The sequence below is a fragment of the Chiloscyllium plagiosum genome, chromosome 4 (assembly GCF_004010195.1).
Source record: "Chiloscyllium plagiosum isolate BGI_BamShark_2017 chromosome 4, ASM401019v2, whole genome shotgun sequence".
Classification (NCBI taxonomy): Eukaryota; Metazoa; Chordata; class Chondrichthyes; order Orectolobiformes; family Hemiscylliidae; genus Chiloscyllium; species Chiloscyllium plagiosum.
In genome coordinates this window covers 48,098,476-48,122,001 of record NC_057713.1, presented here as the reverse complement: position 1 = coordinate 48,122,001, position 23,526 = coordinate 48,098,476, and the positions used below count along the sequence as shown (strand labels likewise).

The 23,526-nt window shown below is 39.8% G+C and overlaps 1 protein-coding gene across 4 annotated transcripts in view; it reads left to right on the top strand.

The window, feature by feature from the left end:
* The window catches only part of LOC122549028 (RNA-binding Raly-like protein), a 634,594-nt gene that overhangs the window by 69,300 nt on the left and 541,768 nt on the right, over nt 1-23,526 (top strand). The window lies entirely within an intron of this gene.

The window sequence follows — 23,526 nt, the reverse complement described above, 5'->3', positions numbered from 1 at the left end:
CCCTTTCCCCCCCTCCCCCTTCCCCTCCCCAATCCTGATGAAGGGTTTCGGCCTGAAACATTGTCTTTCCTACTTCTCGGATATTGTCTGACCTGCTGTGGCTTTTCCAGCTCCACATCCATTGACACAGATTGGTTGTCACAGGTTGGCACTTATTGTTGATAGGCTTGTTAGCAGCCAAAGGGATATGAAACATCCAGTGAGTGGAGAAGCACAAGGAATATACATTTCAATTGCTCTTCATGGATTTTGTGCCTCTGAGGGAAAGGGACTGCCTTGTTCTGAAAGGTCACAGCGAGGACTGTGCTTTCCAAGCCTGGATCCCCTGGCTGGCATAGACACTGCAATGTAACATTGCTTGTAGTCTCCTCTACCCAGGCACTGGTTAATATGTCCAAATCCAACCATGCAATGACCAGAAGATCCAGGCCATTCGTTCATGTTTTCTTTAATGAAGTAATTCTACAATAATCATTTGAACCTTCAAATATTGTCAAATTCAACTTATATGCTTAGTAATGGTTGTCTCATGCATTGAGTTGACTTATTTGCTACAGCATGTTTTATTGTGATCCCACCATAAAAGGATCACTTTATTCCTGTTTTTGGTACTGCTTTTAGTATGTAAGTGATGTCTGAGCTGAACTCTTTGCTTGACCTGAGCTGCTATTTGTGGCTGCTCAACACAGAAAATAGATGCAGGCAATGTTTGCCAGTAAGTGACAAAAGAGTACCATCTGGTTTAAAGTGGTTTTGATTGCTATGGGATTGGAAAGGGATCATCAGAGATAGCAGTGTGAAATGGCTGGTAAGCTTTATATTTTTCCGATAAATTATCTTCACATAGCATTGTAATACATTCTACTCTTTGTGCCACAATTCTCATTGTTTTCTTTAACATATTGGAGAAGTTCTTGTGGCTTAATTCATAAGGGAATTATAGTTATATCTGTAATAAAACAAATTCTTATCAGCTCTCTTCATAGTCAGATGCCTCTTAGCTTAAATTTGTCCCTGGTTATTGGCCCATGTAGTAATGGAAAAAATGCCTTCAGGTTTCATTGAATTTCACCAAGTTGCTATGGCTCAACTCCTGCTAGCATTATAGCTGAGTTGAACTCTGTGATTCACATATTTTCTTAGCTTTTATTTTATCTTCTGTGGTGTACATAGTAATATGACAAAATAAAAATCTACTGTGGTGATGCCATGGGAATGATTCAAACCTGCTTTCTTTTGGATTTGGATTTCAAAGCAGAGGCAGAGGATGTTGGTCAGTTCTGTGCATTTTGTTTTCCCAAAAGGTAATGAACTCAATGTGTGACGTAAATGCATCTTACGAAAAAGCCATGTGACTGCTGTAGAGTGCCTACGAGAAACCCAGCAGTGATAAAGAAAAAGTGTTTATTGTGTTAGGTTTATGACAGGCTGAGTAAATATATTAAGACAAGTAGTATCTTTTTGAGTTCAGGGCAGAAGGTTGACAGTTTTAGTTCAGAAGAACCTGGAGTTGAAGCTGCAAGAGGAAAGTTTCTCCTAGCAGGAGTACGAATTTAGTTCAGGGGAAGCAGTTAAATCTTCAGAAGTCAATTCTAGTTTGTGAAGCTTCAAAGCCAGAAGAGTTTGGATTGAAATCTTGAACCTGTTAGAACGAAGTTTTGGCCTTCGTGATTGTGAGAGGTACTTCCCAGTGGCGTCTGAAATGAATCATTAATTTGTCTCTACCATTCAAGAAAACAAAACAGATAGCATTACTAAAGTCATGGTTTCGCAGTATGGCTTGCAGCCACAAGGAGATAGTGAGGACTGCAGATGCTGCAGAGTCAGAGTCGATAAAGTCTGGCACTGGAAAATGCAGCACAGACATTTTGGGCATAAACCAAATTGAAGGGTCCTAATGAAGTATTATGGCTGAAACGTCAGCTGTCTTGCTCCTCAGACATTGCCTGACTGACTGTGCCACACTTTATCAACTTTGACACTCCAGCATCTGTACGATCTTAAAGTAATGGCTTGAAAAGCTAAAGTAGTGGTGCTATTTCGCTCGGACTGACTGTTTAAAAGAGATGGTATTGGGAAAGGTGTTGACACTTTCTTTTGATGTCTGCATTAAGATCCTTTCTAATTATAGCGTCATAGAGATGTACAGCACGGAAACAGACCCTTCGGTCCAACCTCATCATGTCGGCCAGATTAGATTAGATTAGATTAGATTAGATTACTTACAGTGTGGAAACAGGCCCTTCAGCCCAACAAGTCCACACCGCCCCGCCGAAGCGCAACCCACCCATACCCCTACATGTACCCCTTACCTAACACTACAGGCAATTTAGCATGGCCAATTCACCTGACCTGCACTTTTTTGGACTGTGGGAGGAAACCGGAGCACCCGGAGGAAACCCATGCAGACATTGGGAGAACGTGCAAACTCCACACAGTCAGTCGCCTGAGGCGGGAATTGAACCCGGGTCTCTGGCGCTGTGAGGCAGCAGTGCTAACCACTGTGCCACCGTGCCGCCCACAAACCAACCCAACCCAACCTAGTCCACCTGCCAGCACCCAGCCCATATCCCTCCAAACCCTTCCTATTCATATACCCATCCAAATGTTGCAATTGTACCAGCCTCCACCACATCCTCTGGCAGCACATTCCATACATGTACCACCCTCTGCGTGAAAAAATTGCCCCGTAGGTCTCTTTCATATGTTTCCCCTCTCACCCTAAACCTATGCCCTCTAGTTCTGGATCCTCCACCCCAGGGAGAAGACTTTGTCTATTTAACCTATCCATCCCCCTCATGATTTTATAAACCTCTATAAGATCACCCTTCAGCCTCCGATGCTCCAGGGAAAACAGCCCTAGCCTAGTCAACCTCTCCCTACTGCTCAAATCATCCAACCCTGACAACATCCTTGTAGATCTTTTCTGAACCCTTTCAAGTTTCACAATATCTTTCTGATAGGAAGGAGACCAGAATTGCACGCAATATTCCAACAGTGGCCTAACCAATGCCCTGCACAGCCGCAAAATGACGTCCCAACTCCTGTACTCAATACTCTGACCAATAAAGAAAAGCATACCAAATGCCTTCTTCACTATCCTATCTACCTGCAACTCCACTTTCATGGAGCTATGAACCTGCACTCCAAGGTCTCTTTGTTCAGCAACACTCCCTAGGACCTTACTATTAAGTGTATAAGTCGTGCTAAGATTTGCTTTCCCAAAATGTAGCACCTCACATTTATCTAAATTAAACTCCATCTGCGACTTCTCAGCCCACTGGCCCATCTAATCAAGATCGCATTGTAATCTGAGGTAACCTTCTTCGTTGTCCACTTCACTCCAATTTTGATGTCATCTGCAAACTTACTATCTATATCGCTTATGCTCACATCCAAATCATTTATATAAAAATGACGAAAAGTAGTGGATCCAGCACCAATCCTTGGGGCACTCCACTGGTCACAGGCCTCCAGTCTGAAAAGCAACCCTCCACCACCACCCTCTGTCTTCTACCTTCAAACCAGTTCTGTATCCAAATGGCTAGTTCTCCCTGTATTCCGTGAGATCTAACCTTACTCACCAGTTTCCCTTGGGGAACCTTGTCGAACACCTTACTGAAGTCCATATAGCTCACATCTACTGCTCTGCCCTCATCTCTTTGTAACTCTTGTTACTTCTTCAAAAAACTCAATCAAGTTTGTGAGACATGATTTCCCACGCACAAAGCCATGTTGACTATCCATAATCAGTCCTTGCTTTTCCAAATATAGGTACATCCTTTCCTTCAGGATTCCCTCCAACAACTTGCCCACCACCGACGTCAGGCTCATTGGTCTATAGTTCCCTGGCTTGTCCTTACCACCTTTCTTAAATAGTGGCACCATGTTAGCCAACCTCCAGTCTTCCGGCACCTCACCTGTGACTATCGATGATACAAATATCTCAGCAAGAGGCCCAGCAATCACTCACACAGTGTTCTCGGGTACACCTGATCAGATCCTGGAGTATTATCCACCTTCATGCATTTCAAGATATCCAGCCCTTCCCTCTCTGTAATATGGATATTTTTCAAGATGTCACTATCTATTTCCCTATAGTCTATATCTTCCATGTTCTTTTCCGCAGTAAATACTGATGCAAAATATTCGTTTAGTATCTCCCTCATTTTCTGTGGCTCCATACAAAGGCCAGGAAGAATAGGTGAGTTGTACAACATGCCATCATCACATACTCCTGGGTCCTCTGCTAACCACGCAATTAGCTGATAGTGCATTTCTGTGAGAAGTAGAAGTAGGTAATTCAGCCCTCAAGCCTGTTCTGTCCTTTACTATGATTATGGCTGATCTCATCTTAGCCTCAACTCCACTTTTCTGCTTGCTCCCCAGAACTCTTCAACACATTATCTAATTAAAAATTTATCTCCTCGATAAATTTACTCAATACCCCAGCATCCACTGCACTCTGGGGCAGTGAATTCCACACATTCAATACCCTTTGATAGAAATAAATCACCCTTATCTCTGTTTAAAATCTGCCAACCGTTAACCTAAAACTATGACCTCTTGTTCTAGATTGCCATACAAGGGTATGCATCTGCTCTGCGTCTACTTTGTCAATCCCTTTTCGAATCTTATCTGCCCCAATTAAATCTCTTCTCATTCTTAACTCCAGAGATTAAAGGCCTAAACTGCTCAATCTCTCCTCATGAAACAAAGCTTCCATCTCTGGAATTAATCACATGAACCTTCTCCGAACTACCTCCATGGCAATTACATCCTTCCTCAAGTAATGGGATGAAAACTGTACGTAATACTCCAGATAGTCTCACCAATGCATTATACAATTGCAAAAACACTTTCTACTTTTAAATTCTATTCCTTTCACAATCAGTGCCAAAATTCCATTTGTCTCCTTCGAATCTGCTGTACCTCCACACTAGCTTTGTGCAATTCAAGCATGAGGACACTGATTGCTTTGCACCAAAGTATTTTGAAGTTTCTCTCCATTTAGATAATAAGCTGCCTTTTTAAAATATTTTGACCAAAATGGATAACCTCACACATATTCATGTTGAACTCCATGTTAAACGTTTGGCCCAAATTACTCAGCCTCTCCATTATAAATGTCTTATTTCTTCATTGCAATTTATTTTCCCAGCTATTTTAATGTCACTTGAATTTGGTTACGGTACATTCTATCCTTGTATCAGAGTCATTAACACAAATTGAAAATAGTTGCAGTCTGAGAAACGAGCCCTGTGCAATCCGACTTCTTGCATTTTGTCAACCACAAAACTCTGATTTACTTTGAATCTTTCTTTTCTGTTGGTTAAAGTGGGGTTGTATGCTGGGCTGCCTCAATTTGACCAGGCACGGAGTAATTGAGTATCAGGATCTGCAGATTAATCTAAAGGTAGGCCTAAATGAATTTCTGGCTCATAATGTTTCAACAAATCTTATAAATGGAAGACCTGTCTCTTTGAAAAGAAATGAGAGATCTGTTCATGCCTTAATGAGCATTTGAAGTATGGGTATTCTCATTTAGGCAATTGCCTGTAATCTGCGCAATCACAAGAAATAAACAGTATTTTTAACCAAATCAAATAAACTTTATGATTAAAGGTATAGTCCAGGACCATAAGAAATTCAATACATCACAGGTAAATACACAGCCTATGAAAAAAGTTCATAAATATCTAATTCAGTTTAAAAAGATTTTTGCACAACATAGCGATAGAATTTCTGTTATAATTGATGACTGTATATGTTCCTCATGTGCATTGCATAAGAAATAAACAAGCAAATTATAACTTAATATGTACGTAGCATACATTGTTCATATTAATTATGTGTAATGCAGCAACTAAGAGGCCTTTAGTTTGGAGTGTAGGATTTTCCAAAAGATGCATTTGTTGTGGCCTATTGTTTTAGCAGAAAAGCCCAATGCGGTTTGTCATTAAATTTGCTTTCATGCTATCACCTAACCCAAGACCACTCTGCATGTTATGAATCAGAAAATGGCAGTGCATAATAAAAGAGAGCCTGGTTTTCATATATTCGTTTGTTCATGAATTCAAATTTATTCAAATTGAATATGAGATCTTAGTGAACAACTAATTACTTAATAGCTAAGGCATTTAATATTGCTGTGTTAATTATATCATATTATCAAACCCCTGTGATCTTTACATAATACTGGCTTTTATGTAGCACATTTTAGAGCATCCCAATGCATTTTACAACTAATAAAGTACTTCTGAAATGTGGCCACTCGTTATGTGGAGAACACAGCAGCTATTTTATGGACAGCAATCACTTGAAACAGTAATCTCTTAATGAACCGAAAATATGGATTTTTTTTTTTAAAAGCAGGCCTCAAAAGTTTGCCTGTGTTGTTTGAAGGGTAAATATTGGACAGGTCACCTGGAATAATTACTTTTTTTTGTTCTCCAAAATAGTGTGGAATGTTTTACATTCACTTTGGGCAGGTGGGGTTGCAGTTTAAGTCTTATCTGAAAATTAGCTCTCTGACACAGTAACATCAATGTATATTCTTCCTAATTTTACAGACAGATTTATTTATTGATGTGAAATTATTAACATTGGTGTGGTTCTTAATACCTTACTATATTTTAACTGACACTTAAAGACATGTAATTTGGTGAGTGTCATATCAGCATTGGATCTCACTGTTTGCCTTGTTTCCTACACCACAACCATGACTATTTGTCAAAGAAGGAATTATTTGGTTTTAAGCAGGTACAGCTGCTTGAATGTTGGTTAAAATGGGGCTGTATGTTGTACATTGGCTCTATGTCAATATAAGTTTTGCTCTTACTCTTTCTGTGCACTGGCAGAAGTATATGTGTAGTATATATAGTTGTAATAAGTTGGAACAAGAATTGTGCCTCAGATCAGTTCGAGAATAAGATATTTCTTACTTTCCCCATACCTGCGTGCGTTTCCTTGGGGTGTACCAGTTTCCTCCCTCAGTCCAAAGATGGGCAGACCAGGTGAATTGGTCATACTAAATTGCCAAGTCAGGGGTAAATATGGGATAGGGGAATGGGTGTGTGTGGGTTACTCTGTGAAGTGTCAGTGTGCACTGGTTGGGCCGAAGGGCCTGTTTCCATACTGTAGAGAATCTATTCATATTTAGGGTTGGCATGGTGGCTCAGTGGTTAGCAGTGCTGCCTCACAGCACCAGGGATCTGGGTTCGATTCCAGCCTCGGGTGACTATCTGTGTGAAGTTTACACGTTTTCTCCGTGTCTGCGTGGGTTTCCTCCGAGTGCTCCCGTTTCCTCCAACAGTCCAAAGAAGTGCAAGTTAGGTGGATTGGCCATGATAAATTGCCCATAGTGTTCAGGGATGTGTAGGTTAAGTGCATTAGTCAGGGGTAAGTATAGTGTAGCGGGGATGGGTTACTCTTCGGAGGGTCAGTGTGGACTTGTTTTTCAAGGGGCCTGTTTCCACACTGTAGGGATTCTATAAATACAAATTTATGAGTTTGACAAGGGACAGAATTTCAGTTAAATTTCTGAATTCTCAGAACATCAAGATGAACTGAAATTTTGTTGGTGGTCCTGACTGTGTGTATATTCCTATTAGATGTTATGAATATTATGATTACTGTGTGAAGGAAATCCTCATAGTTCATGGTTTCAGCATTTTTATTTGATCAGGTGAAAAACTTGAGACCAAATTGTTACTTCAAGGTCACCATGTTGGCTGTTACTAATGAAAAACCGACTTTCCTTTCCCTCTTATTACTATGTTCTGCCACACTCTAATGACCAGATGTCTTGTGTTTAAAGCAAAAGGACAGAGAGAGACAATAAAGCATTTTCTTCCTTTTACATGTGCAGTTTTCTCAATCTGAAATGAGCAGCAAGCATTCCAGGTTTGGCAATCCAGGGAAGATCTAATTTAAACAATACAGACTTCATGGCGAAGTGGCCATTTTTTTCAGGACAGTTTGGGACTTTCAGTACTGCCATTCCAACTGAGCAAGGCATTTGTAATACTATGAAGCCAAATGCATAAAATCATACTATCACCACTCTTAAAGACTAAATATAGGATTTGCTACAAATGGGTGAACAGATAGAACAATTCTCTGAGAAGTAATGGTTTTATTGATCAAATCTGTAATGTTCAAATGTAGGATTTTATCAATTAATTTTGGAGGCTTTAATATAAATTTGTAGATATTCATATGAATTTGTAATATGATAAATTTATCAGCTTTTCATCTGGCTCCCTTAGTTTGGAATGATCTATTTAAGAAAGAATGAATGAATGATTTTTTTTTCACTTGCATTTTCCAGTGAAAAATACAGTGAAAAGCTTCAACAATTTGGCACCATTTGGAATGTTTTAAGAATAAAAAAGGATAAAAGATATAACTAAAATAAAATCATGTTTATAAAATCATGAGGGGCGTGAATGGGGTAAATAGATAGTCCTTTCCCTGGAATGGGGGAGTCCAAAACTAGAGGACATAGATTTCAGGTGAGGGGAAAGATTTAAAAGGGACCTAAAGGACAACTTTTTCCATACAGAGGGTGGTGCGTGTATGGAATGAGCTGCCAGAGGAAGTGGAGGTTGGTAAAGCATTTAAAAGGCATCTGGATGGGTATATGAATAGGAAGGATTTAGAGGGATATGGGCCAAATGCTGGCAAATGGGACTAGATTAGTTTAGGATATCTGGTTGGTATGGACCAGTTAGACCGAAGGGTCTGTTTCAGTGCTGTACATCTCTATGCCTCAATGAAAGAGAACACTTATAGTATAAAAGGGATAAAAGGTATAATTGAAAGTGTCTTGAGCCCTGACGTGTTTCACCAATGACACCTGTGCTGCCACTCCTCCTCCAACACTTCGCTGCAGCCTGCTCTGCACTCATTTTAAAGGCTCCATTTCTTTGCCGCTGGGGACACCCCCGTTGCTGATGCCGGGCCCATACTGAAGCCACACACGTCCTGCAACCAGGAGTAACTGGCTCCATTGCCACCTCAATAGTGCCAGGAATTCTGGGCCTACTGCAACCAGGAGTCTCTGGCTCCACTGCCAGACCAAGCCGTCAGAACCACCACCCTTCCGAGATGTCACCTTGCCGGCACCGCCATCTTGAAATGTTTGCTGGCACCATCACCTCTGATCACTGGAGGGATTTTGCTGCTCCGGCTGCCGCCAGCCCTGAAAGCCAGGAGGAAGTCCGCGCTGCTGCGACCACCACTTCCTCCAGTCACTGTGGGAAGCTGTGCCCGCCACCGGGAGGAGCTGCCATTCCACATATGGCCCATTGTAACTGCCACGCCGACTCCACTGCCTAGCCCGCTGCAAAAGGCTCTAAAGAAAAGAGAAGTAAAAAGGCAAGTGGGAACAGATGGATCCTGGGCAAGAGCAGCCCTGCTGCTCTACAGCCATCTTGAATCATGCTTAATTCTGTATACTCCCAAGTTTTTGAGACCAAAATATTACATACAAAACAGGGGACTGATTGATTTTGACATGGATTGTACTTTCAAAAGGTGGAACTCCCAGCAATGACACTGACACTGGTTGCTAGCCATTGTTCTGAATTCAGTCAAAAATGAGCTTACCCCGGTATCTATGTGAGAAATTAAATTGTGAAAGAAACCCATTAAACCCATTGTCTCTGACAACACCCCATTAAACATGCTCCCAAAACTAGCACACAGTATATGAAATATTGCCAGCAGTCTGAGATAGAGTTATATATCCTGTCAGGGTCCTGATCCAAAACTCTGCCCCTGAAGTCAAGATCAAATCGAGGCCACAACCTTGCACTCTCTAGGGAACAGTCAAAGATTTGCCTTGAATTGGACAATTAATGTCCAGAGTTTAAGAACAGTAGGTGGAATCTCAAAGGAGTAGGACTCATAAGAGTACCTGCAGTTCAAAAGAAGCAGTAGGATGCTCTTTCAGATTTTAAAAAAAGAGAAAGAGAGACAAGTTACCTTAAGGTAGAATTGTGCTTTCTCCAGCTATTTAAACACTTAAATTATAAAAAGAAAGACTCAGCAACCAATTAACATTTGTAGAAGGGAAATATTTCCAATGGCAGTTTGCCCAGAACACTGTCTGTTGCCAGGAGACTGCCTCTGGCGTGCAGGACTAGGCCTCAATATCTCTAAAAGCCTGCAGGCCAAATGGGAAATTTCAATCAGTCTCTGACAACAGGCCTTTAACGACACTTAAAAGATTCACATATCATCCTGCTGTCTTCCATGCACCTGGAAGAAAATAGGTAATTGCAGGATAATGCTAGTAATACAGCACATGCAAAGTTGCCTTTAGTCTTGAGCCTACTGGAGTTTAAAAATCCAGTAAGCAATTTTTAAGTTAATTGGTAATGTGCTTAATTTAGTCTCATTTTCTTAGCCATGGACACCATGCATTGGGTTGGATTTTGTCCTCAGTGACAAGCAAAAGACATCAAGCATTTTTTGCTTGTACGTCCTTATGCACACTTTTATGACCTAGTTTCAGTTAGCCAACTATCAATAAGCATAGGGAGGAGAAAGTGAGAACTGCAGATGCTGGAGATCAGAGTCATAAAATGTGGCGCTGGGAAAGCAAAACCGGTCAGGCAGCATCCAAGGAGCAGGAGAGTTGACGTTTTGAGCATAAGTTCTTCATCAGGAATGTTCCGGTTGTGCTTTTCCAGCACCACACTTTTTGACTGTCAAAAAGCACAGCCATCTGTACAAGTCATCTGGGGTGAAAAGGAACTGTGCATTTTTTTTTTCAATCAGTTTGACGAATCAATGATACCACAAAGTGTTAGCCTAATAATTCAATACCAAATAAAATAAAAGGAAGAAAAAGACTAGGTATTTCAAAAGACATGAGATGTAAATGAATTTTATAAAATATTTGTTTGATATTTATATTTGTTTGAATCTCCAACTATAATTAAAATCTGAAGAAATAATATTAGGTGCATTAGTCAGGGGTAAATATGAGGAATGGGTCTGGGTGGGTTACTCTTCTGAGGGTCGGTGTGGACTTGTTGGGCTGAAAGGCCTGTTTCCATACTGTAGGAAATCTAATCTAATCTAATCTAATCAAATAAGGTTAATTTCCAGAGCAAGACAGGTTGTTCCCAATGGTTAAGAAAGGGTTTTTTTAACTGCAATGGATAAAAGCAACTTTTCCTGGCATGCTCAAAAAGTATCTACCAAGTAACCAAGATTCAGGGAAGATTCCTTTAGATTAGAAAATAATCCCTTTATTCAGACCGTGAGGTAAACAAAAAGCAGGAAACCCACTTAGCTGAACATCAATTATAAGAAAGATGATAGAATCTATTACTAAAAATGTTACAGCAGGGTACTTTGAAATGTACGAGATAATCAAGCAGGGTAAACATGGTTTTGTAAATGAAAATCATGTTTAAATAATTCATTGGAATTCTGAGACAATAACATGTGGTTGTCCAAAGAGGAATTGTTGGCTTGTTTAGATTTCCAGAAAGCATTTGATAAAGTGCCACATCAATGGTTATTGCTGAAAACAAAGCTTATAGTGTAGAGGTAACATATTGGCATGGAGAGAAGGTTGACTAGTTAACAAGAAACAGAGGGGAGACAAGATCTAATGAATGGTGTAGCATTGGGATCAATGCTGGGGTCTCAACACTGCAGAGTTTTATATAAATCGTCTAAAACATATGGACAAAGACATTGATTTTATTTTTCTGACCTCCTATAGTTAGTAAGTTTGCAGATGACACCAAAATTGGAGGTGTAGTGGACAGTGAAGAAAGTTACCTCAGAGTAGGATCTTGGTCAGATGGGCCAAGGAGAGGCAGACGGAGTTTACTTTAGGTAAATGTGAGGTGAGGCATTTTAGAAAGACAACTCAGGGCAGGACTTATACATTTAATGGTAAGATCCTGGGGAATGTTGCTGAACAAAGGGACATTGGATTGCAGGTTCATAACTCCTTGAAAGTGGATCGAAGGTCAATAGAATAGTGAATAAGGCATTTGAATGCTTTCCTTTATTGGTCAGAACATTGAGCATCGGAGTTGGAGGGTCATGTGGCAGCTGTACAGGACATTGGTAAGGCCACTTTTGGAATATTGTATGCAGTTCTGGTCTCCCTCCTATCGGTAGGATGTTGTGAAACTTGAAAAGGTTCAGAAAAGATGTTCAAGGATACTGCCAGAGTTGAAGAATTTGAGCTATAGAGAGAGGCTGAATAGGCTGGGGCTGTTTTCTCTGGAGTGTCGGAGGCTGAGGGGTGACCTTACAGAGGTTTACAAAATCATGAGGGGCATGGATAGGATAAATAGACAAGGTACTTTCCCTGGAGTGAAGGAGTCCAGAACTAGAGGGAATAGGTTCAGGGTGAGAGGGGAAAAATTTAAAAGGGACCCAAGGGGCGACTTCATGCAAAGGGTGGTGTGTGTATGGAATGAACTGCTGGAGGAAGTGGTGGAGGCTGGTACAATAACAACATTTAAAAAGAATCTGGATGGATATATGAATAGGAAGGGTTTAGAGGGATATGAGCCATGTGCTGGCAAATTGGACTTGATTAAGTTAGGATATCTGGTTCGCGTGGACGAGTTGAATCAAAGGGTCTGTTTCCGTGCAGTATATCTCTACGACTCTCCATTATGCCTTGCATGTCTGCATCAAGTCTTCAAATAAATACCATTATCTGCTGCCAATTTCCTGCTTTTCCCCCAAATCCTTGTACGTTATTTCAATCCAAATAATCATCCAATACTGTCCTGAATGCCTCAATTGACCCTGCATCTGCCACCTTTCCAGGCAACTCATTCTGTACCTAACTACTTACTGTGTGGAAAGAAGAATTCCCCTGCATTATATTCGTTCCATTTGCAAATCCCTATAAAACTGTGCACTCTGATTCTAAATCTTTTTACAAGCAGGACAGTTTCTCCCAGTCTACTTTCTCAAGCCTCTTCATGGTGTTGAAAATCTCTCCCCTTCTCTCAGGCCTTCTTCTCACCAAGGAGAACAGTCCCAGCTTTTCAGTCCAGTTATACAGAGTACTGTGTATAAGTCTCCTTATTTAAGGAAAGTTGCAAATACATTGGAAGTAGTTCAAAGAAGGTTTACTAGATTAATACTTAAAATGGGTGGATTATCACATGAGGAAAGGTTCAAAAGGCCAGGATTATATTGACTGGAGTTTAGAAGAGTGAGAGGCCACTTGTTTTAAATGAAAGATTGAAAAGATGGATGTGCAAATGATGTTTCCTCTTGTCATAGAATCTAGAACAAGGTTGCACTCTTAAAAATAAAGTGTCATTCAGTTAAAACAAAGATAAAGAGCATTTTTTTCTCAAAGGATAGAGAGTCATTTGAACGTTCTTTCTCAACAGATGTGGAAATAGTGCTGGAACATTTTTTAAAGCAGAATTAGATAAGTCTTGGTAAGCAACAGGGTGAAAAGTGGTCAGGGTTAGATGAGAATGTCATATCAGATTTTATTGAATGGCAGAGCAGGCTGAATACGTTGAGTGACCTACTCCTGTTTCTAATATGTCTGTTTGTAGCTACAACTTTAAGGCTTTTATTGTGATGAATGACAAGTATTTCAGTGTGCTTTCATGCAGCTTTTGGAAGACCAGGACAGCAACCCCCTGATTTATACATTTTGCTATCTCTGGAAGTTGCTGCTGGTTTATGCATTCAGAACAGTGAGTGCTGTTACCCTTAGCATTATTTTGATTGCAAAATACAACCCAATGAGGTACAAGGAGCTAAACACAAACATTATTTAATTTAAGAGTGTGTAGACTAATTAGATGTCAGTTTCTACGCGTGGAAAATCACCAGTGATCCTCAATATGAGAGCTAGCTGCTAAGTACTGTCACCACTTCTAAGGAATTAAATAGAGTCTCATCTTCTGGAAATTGCCAGATTTAAAAAAAAAGCATATTTCTTCAATATAATTTTTATCACATTTGTGATGGAGCTTCTCTACTGTGAAATTAATCTAACCCACAAGAGTTTACGTAAACTTCTGATGCAACATTGTGTAGAAAGAAAGGAAGCTTTCTCTATGCAAAACAAATGATCAAATAAAGCCACCTTGATTACTGTAATTGCTCATGGGTTTATGAAATATCTTTAAAGAATTTTAATCATTAATAGCTCCATAGATCTGTGTAGTAAGTATCCTTATAAGTCAATTGGTTGACAACATCAGTCCTATACAACAACAGTTGCAATTAGTTTTACTGAAAAGACAAAGCTACAAATGAACAGAAAAATATGCATAGCAATATGATGTGTTCCAGTAATCTAACAGAACATATTTCATCCACTGATATTTTCCTACATCTAATACTAAACTAGCAGGGGGTTGGGGGATTGGGAAGGTTGGGAATACAGTATTTTGCTGTCTTAAACTCTCAAAGACACCCAAAATGCCATGTCAAAATGAGAGTCAATGGGACTTGCACAATTCATTGTGTGCTTTAGAATAGAATTCATTGCTGGCCAACAGGATATTAAAACTGATGTTTAGGTGAAATACGTACTTTTATCATGTTGGAATAGATTCTGATTTTACTCAGTCAAACTCTGGGATTTTACTCCATTTTCTTAAAATAGTATTTTAGAAATTATTAACATTGCTGGTTTTTGATCAGTTGAGGGAGATGGTGAAAGTTATGTTTTGCTGCAAAAATTGTAAAAACAAAAGTATTAGTTATAACAAGTGAGAGCTAAGATTTACAGAGACACTAAAGCTATCTCCAAATTTGGAATGCTATAAAACCTTAAGATTGTTCGAGTAATATATGTTCAAATTGCTTCAGATCTCACAGGGAACCAAAATAGACCCTGCAATATGAAGCTCTCTTTCTGTTAAAGCATTTCTCCCCTGTGTCATGGGAACAGCATTATCTGCAAGGTCCCTTCTGAACCATTCATTTATCACCATCCCTTCACTGTTCCTGGGCCAAAATCCTGGTACTTTGTTCCCAATAGCACTGTAAGTATAACTCTACCTGAGGACTAAAATGGTTCAACAAGGTGGCTCGTTTTTCAAAGGGAAAGGCGAATGAGCAAAGAAATTGCCTGTGCCAGCAAATAATAAATCATATATATTAATAAAATGAAGAAAATATATTTGATTGTGCTACACGCATTTCACATGAGAAGTGAGTTCCTAAGGATCCAACATGGCGGGTAACTTATGCATCCTGTCCCATACTGACAGGCTTCCATGAAGCATGTTAAAAGTGCACATACCTTTCATTATGACATTTTAGTAACAGTCAGGATTCCTTTATTTATTTGGTTTTCCTGAGTATTTGACAGGCCATGTGAGAACCTTGTTCAGCAATTCATGGCTGTAACAGTCAGCGAGGACCCTGTGAAACTGCTATTTTAAGGACATATCCAATTCATATAAAATTCATATAAATTCAACCGTGTGACATTCTTGTAGGCTATTAGTTCACTTTGGGACAACTATTTTGGCTGTTTTCTCTGTTACAAAAGTGAATTTTGGTAAGAACTTCTGTTTGCTTTGAAAACAGTTTACTTCCGTCAAGGGTGACTTTACAGTTCAACCTTTGAGCTAGAGGAAGAGGGGAAGGAACAAAGAAAATACAAGAGAGTAGAAGTTCCACCAAGAGAGAGGGAGGACACTGCAGGAGAACATATCAACAACATACCTTAACGGAACACTTCTTTTCCCTGAATTTAAGCAATAAGCAAGGTGCAAGTGACTTGTGCTTCACCAAGAACATTGGAACATACCAGAAACAGTTCACCATCCAGCCCCTCAAACATTCTCTGCCTTTCTAGTTAATGGCTGAGTGTGTACTTCAATGGCATTTTCCAATGCTTCGATGTCACTAACATCTAGAAATCTATCATTCTCTGTCTTGAAAATAATCACTGAGCTTCCACAGTGCTCTGGAAGATAAGTCATAAGCTACATCACACTTTGAATGAAGAAATTCTTATTCATCTCAGGTCTAAGTGCCTGAGCCCTTATTCAGAGATTGTGGTCCCTAACTCCTTCAATGGTTGAAATAGGGTAGGGAGATCTCTTCATTTAAATCCTTTGGGTCAGTGCATACTCTCAATTTTACAGGTTGTTTCTCTGCTACCAGATTGATAACCTATTATGTAGGAATTATCAATTTCCTGAGGACTGTCTTCTATCTAACTTTTCTATCAGGTGTGGAATTTGTCTTACATTCTCATTTACTTTGAGATGATGTTCCTCTGGAAGACATCATAAGCTTGTAAACAGATAATTGTACTCCTTAGGATCTGTTGTGCTGCCATTGTGCTATTATACAATAACACACTGATTATTTTTGTTATTGTCTCACATACCAAGTCATAGTGAAAGGTATTGTGCTAGCAAATCAATCCTTACATAAGTCCATGACAGTAATAGAATAGAATGCAGAATATAGTGTTACAGCTACTGAGAGGATGCAGAGAAAGATCAACTGTAATAAAATGAGAAGTCTATTAATAACAGTGTGGAAGAATCAGTTTTTAAATCTGTTGATATATGTTTTCAAACTTTTGTATCTTCTACACAATGGAAGAGGGTGGAAGAGAGTATAACCAGGATGGGAGGGGACTTTGATTATGTTGGCTATTTTTCCGAGGTTGCGGGAAGTGTAGACAGTGTCAATGGAATGAAGGCTGGTTTTTGTAATGGATGTGTTCACAATTCTCTATTCTAGTACAAACTCTAATCTAGCCCCGGCTTAGATCAATAGCATTAGCTTGCCCTAAATGAGTTGGAACTCCAATTGTTGTAATCAGCTCACAGAGCGTGTTGTGCTTCTTTAGAATCTTATACTTGTCTGCAAAATGGTTTAGCTTCTAGCAGTGATAACACTGCTTTCCCTATGATGGACGTACTTTCAACCCCTTTGCATGATATCCTCTGTTTGTGATTATACTATCCTTTATGCCTGGATGGTCTATAGAATAATGCAAGATCTAAGGCAAGGTAGTGCTGTGTGAGTAATTGACATTGGACTACTAATCCAGAATCCCAGCTTAATGTTCTGGGGACATGGGTTTGAATCTCACATGGTAGATGGTAAAATTTGAATTCAGTAAGATCTGAAATGTAGAGCGACCCTAATGATGGCCATGTAACTATTGCCGATTGTTGTTAAACCCATCTGGTTCAACAATGACCTTCAGGGAAGGAAATTTGCCATCCTTACCTGGGGCTGGCGTTTAAGTGACTCCCAACTCACAATTTGATGGTAAATCTGAGCCATTGGGAATGGGCAACAAATGGGCCAGCAAGGCCCGTATCCCACGATTTAATACAGAAAACCTGGTTGTTCTGCCATGATTGCTGATTTAACTGCTGATTTACAACTCTGAACTTCTCCATTTGCAGCCCTGAGCGTAAATATTATCCCTTTCAGTAGCTGCTGTCAACATAGGATCCCATATGCCCAACACAATCCTGTCTTTAATTGGATTATCCTTTAAATGGGTCTCCTTCCTATTGGAAAGATGTTGTGAAACTTGAAAGGGTTCAGAAAAGATTTACAAAGATGTTGCCAGGGTTGGAGAATTTGAAGTATAGGGAGAGGCTGAACAGGCTGGGGCTGTTTTCCCTGGAGTGTCGGAGGCTGAGGAGTGACCTTATAGAGGTTTACAAAATTATGAGGGGCATAGATAGGATAAATAGACAATGTCTTTTCCCTGGGATCGAGGAGTCCAGAACTAGAGGGCATAGATTTAGGGTGAGAGGGGAAAGATATAAAAGAGACCTAAGGGGCAACTTTTTCACACAGAGGGTGGTACGTGTATGGAATGAGCTGCTAGAGGATGTAGTGGAGGCTGGTACAATTGCAACATTTAAGAGGCATTTGGATGGATACATGAATAGGAAGGGTTTGGAGGGATATAGGCCGAGTGCTGGCGGGTAGGACAAGATTGGGTTGGGATATCTGGTCGGCATGGACAGGTTGGACCGAAGGGTCTATTTCCATGCTGTACATCTCTATGACTCTCTGACTCTAAATGTGCAAATTGACAGGTTTCAATGAGTTCTGTTAATGGCATTATATGTTGCTGAATTGATTCTTTCTCACTGTCGTTCGCAGCATTGAACACATACCATCCATAAGAAACACTTTGTGTTCAAAGCATGCCTTCAAAGCTTTTAGAACTTCTGTTGTGTATTTTTCATTTTCCCTTCAGAGAGATTTAAGGAGAAATATAGTTTGAAACAGTTTCTTCCTAACATGACAAAATTATAGCAATTTGAACCTTTCTTGGCTTGCTCAGCAAAATTGTTGTTTTTTTATAATTCTGCCATTGTCCATGCAAGAAATTCCAATCTTGCTTCAGCCAGACAAAAGGCAGCAATACTCATAACTCAGCTTTCTACTCTTTGTGCTTGTGGTAACAGGTGTAGCAGATTTGGCAGTTCTCAAATCTTCGTACTGTCTCAGCAACATCTACAAACCATCTTCTCGGAAAACATAGATCAAGACATCAACTTCAATTCTGGTTTCACTCAGATAGATTAATAGTCTTTTCCAGAAGTCTTAATTAGTATTCAATAACTGCCAGCTGCTTGAACGTAGGGTCTCTTACAGACTTGCCGGAACCAATCCCTAGGTACTGACCTTGGGAAAAACAAACATCTACCATTTGTTTAAACACAATGCTCTTGCCAGGGCCACTGTATCAGTTGGAAGCCAATTTAACCAAGATTCAGCCTGCAATTAGTCTACAGGCCTGACCTCACAAGGTTTGTTTGGTCTGTTCTTTTATATTTTGTTTGCAGAAGGTCACCAGGTCTTAAGCAGGAGGAGAGGTTGAGACAACACGATCTCCATTATGACCTCAGCAACTCTGGGAAGTAAATGTGTTGTTGGCAATATTCTGCCTCACAAGCCTACTGTCCATCCAGCTGAGCCAATTGAACAACTATTTTTTGTCTATTCTGTCTCTTGAAGCGAATTTAAGATTTCTGGCTCCAATGTTGGTATCGCATGGTAGAGGTCAGATGCCTACAGCAGACCAGGAAGGATATTTGTACATTTCAATCCAAATCCGAATGTATGAGAAATCTGCACGCTGTTATCCAAAATGTAATATTGATTAACTAGTCTACATAACATGATATAGACTATATTAACATTACACCCAGGAAATTTTAAACTTCATTATACATTGCTTAAATTTAAAATGTAGCAGGGCAAAATCTGACATAATATAGGCTAGCCCTTTAAATCACTGTTGATTCACCAATTTCAGCTTTTTAGCCATTGTTTAATTTTGCATTGAGAGATTTTGGCAGTGGTGAAAGGTTTAATGATAAATATTTGATTGATTCAAAATACATTCTGTGCCAGACGTTATAGCAAAAGTAATTTCAGTTATTGTGTTTGTTTCATGTTAGTTCCGTTTGTTATGGAAGTTGTTTTGCTGTGTCTAAAAATCAATATCAAATGCAATTAATTTCTTTCTATTGGTTTGTAATTCTCATTCAAGAGATGACCACGTTGTATACATGTACATTTACCTCAATCAATTACACATTAGAATTCATCAGCTAGAGGGATCTGGATGTTTGATTTTCCAAAGAGGGACAAAAATCAGTTGCTTTGTGTTTCATCATACTTCTGTTAAACCGCTGTTAATGACTTTGTTCTATTCCTTTCTCTTTGGCTTACTACAAATAGCTGCCGATGAAATACACAAGCTTAATTGTGAACTGTAGAAACTCATTCATATTGGTTGAATGGCTAATGATTTAGCAGTGTGAACAGTATACACTCAGAAATTATTTTAGATTGCTAAATTATTCCAAAATTTTTATTGTAAATGTATGCTGGCAAACATGTGTCCATGCCATTACAGTATGAATTAAAATAGGCTGAGAAAAATGCTTTATTTCTTTTGTTGCAAAATTGTGGTCTGGACTTCAAACTGCCATTTTGTGATTGGAAATGAAACAGAGATGTTATCAAATTGTAAAATGTTATTTAAATCAGCCATGGCTCATCAGTAGTATTGAGTTCTCAATTAGAAGGCTGTGAGTTCAAGTCTCGTACTGTGAGAGTACTACACTGTTGGGGGTGCGGTCTTTTGGATGAAATGTTAAAAAGGGGCCAAATCTGCCCCTACAGAGAAGGGCAGACCATTAACATTGGTGTTCTGGTGAATTTTGATACCTCAATCTTTGTAATGTTATTTATCATAATTAGACCAATGTTTGTAGTGGTTTTCCATGGGAAAGTTGGTTGCAACATTACAGCAGTGACTGAATTTCAGAAGCATTCCATTGGCTGTCAAATACTAAGGGATGACCTTTGTCATGAGCCATAGGATCCTTACAGTGTGCAAGTAGGCTATTCGGCCCATACAAAATGCTGCTCTGAAGAGCATCCCACTCCCTATCTTATCCTATCCTGCATTTCTCATGGGTAATCCACCTAGCCTGCACATCCCTGGACACTATGCGCAATTTTCCATGGTCAATCCACCGAAGCTGTACATCTTTGGACTGTTGGAGGAAACTCACACAAACACAGGGAGAATGTGCAAGCTCCACACAAACAGTCTCTCGAGAGTGGAATCAAATCCAGGTCCCTGGCACACCTGCAGATACACTTGTAATTATTGGCACAATGAAACATCAAATAGGTGAATCTCACAAAATATTTTCAGTATCTGCTAAGGTTGTATTGCTCAGTTGTCTGGACGATTGGTTTGCGAATCAATGTGATGCAATAGCGTGTCTTCAATTCCCATCACTGGCTGAGGTTATCATGAAGGTCTCTCCTTCTCAACGTCTCCCCTCACATGAGGTATGATGGTCCCTAGGTTAAATCACCACCGGTCATCTCTCTCCCTAATGAGAGAGCAACTCAATGGTCTGGTAAGACTTTGACAGCTTACACACACATAATACATAGATCCAAACAAGAATTATACTGGACTCAAAACATCACCTTTGTTTCTCTCTCAACAAATGCTGCCAGATCTGCTGATTCTCTCCAGCATTTTCTGTTTTTATTTCAGATTTACACCATCCACAGTGCTTTTTTTTTAATAAAGTGATAAACTGATGTAGCAACTGAAGGTAAGGAACCAAGCAGACTAAAGAGAATTTTGCTGCTTTCATTTCGAGCCTCTGCAGTTTGTTTGGTGTAATTCTTTTAAAAAGTGACGTTAAGAATAGGATGCAGTGACTGGCTCATTTTGGGAAGGTGACAAAAATAGAATCACCAACATTTTTAACGTATAAAGTATTTTTTTTTTAAATGACAATCTGTACTTGTATTCTAAATTTATTTATAGATAAGGTAGTTTTATAGTTACATTACTGCATTATTAATCCAGGAGGTCGTACTCCTACTCCAGATAAAGCGGGCTGAACTTTTTTTTTGCTTTAAGTTCAAGTTGCGTTTGAGTGTCTTGGAAAGATTCTCACATGAGGCTTTATTACCTCCCCCTATCATGTCCCTCACATCTGTGTATGTCTTAAGCTTACAATGTGCCATTCCCCAATCAAGTTGCCACTCACTGGATATCCAACAAAAGACCGGGCGTCCTTGCTCATATGACACCTTTGGAAGGATGCTGTACCCTAAACCAGTGTTAGCAATCTGCCATTGCCCTTGACTAACAAGGGATGCGCTGTAACCACAAGGGATGTGCAGTAACCACAAAGCCATGCTGCTCATGGCAAATAGCCAGCATAGCAAGATACATACAACTAAATTTTCTCACCTTTATTTGCTATTTAAACACTGGGCCACACTTTTTTTTAATTCATTCACAGAATGTGGGCATTGCTGGCTGGGCCAGCAATTATTCTCCATTCTTAATTGCCCAGAGAACAGATATGAGTCGACCACATTGCTGTGAGTCTAGATTCACATTAAGCCAGACCAGATAAGCATGCCAGATTTCCTTCCCGAAAGGACGTTAGAGAACCAGATGAGTTTTTATGACAATGGTTACCTGATTGGCATTAGGCCAGGTATTTATTCCAGATTTTTTATTGGATTCAAATTTCGCCATCTGCAATGGTTGAATTGCAACTCATGTCCCCAAAACATTAGCCCAGAGCTCTGGATTAATAGTCCAATGATATAACCACAATGTCACCACCTACCCTGGTCTCTAACTACATCTTATTTGTACACCTCCACAGCATCATTGCTACAATGCTCCAAATGCCCAATGGACACCCTCATTGTTTCATTGCTCACTTGGGGAACATCATATGGAAAAGCAATTGGGCAGTTCCAAATATGAGCTTTTATTTATAGCCATTAGAAGGGAATGCAACCAAAATAGGTAGATGCTGACATTCATTTCCGCAACGTAAACCAAGCACTGGCATCATAACTAATGATAGAAGCTAGCTTTCATTTACTGGAACAGGGTGTCAGTGAGGCGCTTTCTTGCTCAGAGTCCCCGTGCTGCTGAGCTCCATCATGTACAAGGGGAGCTACCTTCTCCCCAATGTTCTCATCTCATTCTAAAATAATTGCTCCCATTCCCCTTATTCCTCAGCATCCAGCACATCACCTCAGTGCTTGTTCCAATTGTACATGTCTGGAAGATGTGGCACACTATGTCTGGCCAAAATTGCCAAACGCTTTTACTAAAAAGGAAAGGCAACAGATGCTTTGGGCCAGTTAGCTAAACTTCAATTATTGGGAAAATGTTAAAGACCTTAGTAAAGGACATAATAGTAGAGAATTTAGAAATACGCAACATGATCAAACAGAGTCAGCATGGCTTCATGAATAGGGGAAACCTTGCCTGACGAATTTACCAGACTTCTTTCGTGGGTTAATAAGGATAAAGATAAAATGGTGGAAATATTATATTTGGATTTTCAGAGGGCATTTGATAAGTTACAACATGTTGGGCGACTTTATAATACAAGAGCCCGTGGTGATAGAGCTGGTTTATTAGTATGGATGGAGGATTGGCTGACAAATAGAAGACATATTGTTGGGATAGAGTATTTTCAGAATGGCAACCTATTGCTCTTGGTAAGCCACAGTGATGTATACTGGAGCCACAATTATTTACTATAAATGGCTTGGATGAGGAAAGTGAATGGGTTATATCTACGTTTGCAGATGAGACAAAAATAGATGGGAATGCAAGTGATGAGGATGACGCACCAATTCTGCAAAGGGATGTAGATAGGTTAAAGGAAAGGATGTATGTATTGTTGGAAAATGGGAGAAAATGCACTTTGGTAGGAAGAATTGAGGAGCTAAATATTGTATAAATGGAGAAAGACTGCAGAAATCTAACAGTGAGAGGGATTTGAGAGACCTTATATATAAATAGCAAAATCTTTGAGGAGAAAGTGAGGTCTGCAGATGCTGGAGATCAGAGCTGAAAATGTGTTGCTGGAAAAGCGCAGCAGGTCAGGCAGCATCCAGGGAACAGGAGAATCGACGTTTCGGGCATAAGCCCTTCTTCAGGAATGAGGAAAGCTTGTCCAGCAGGCTAAG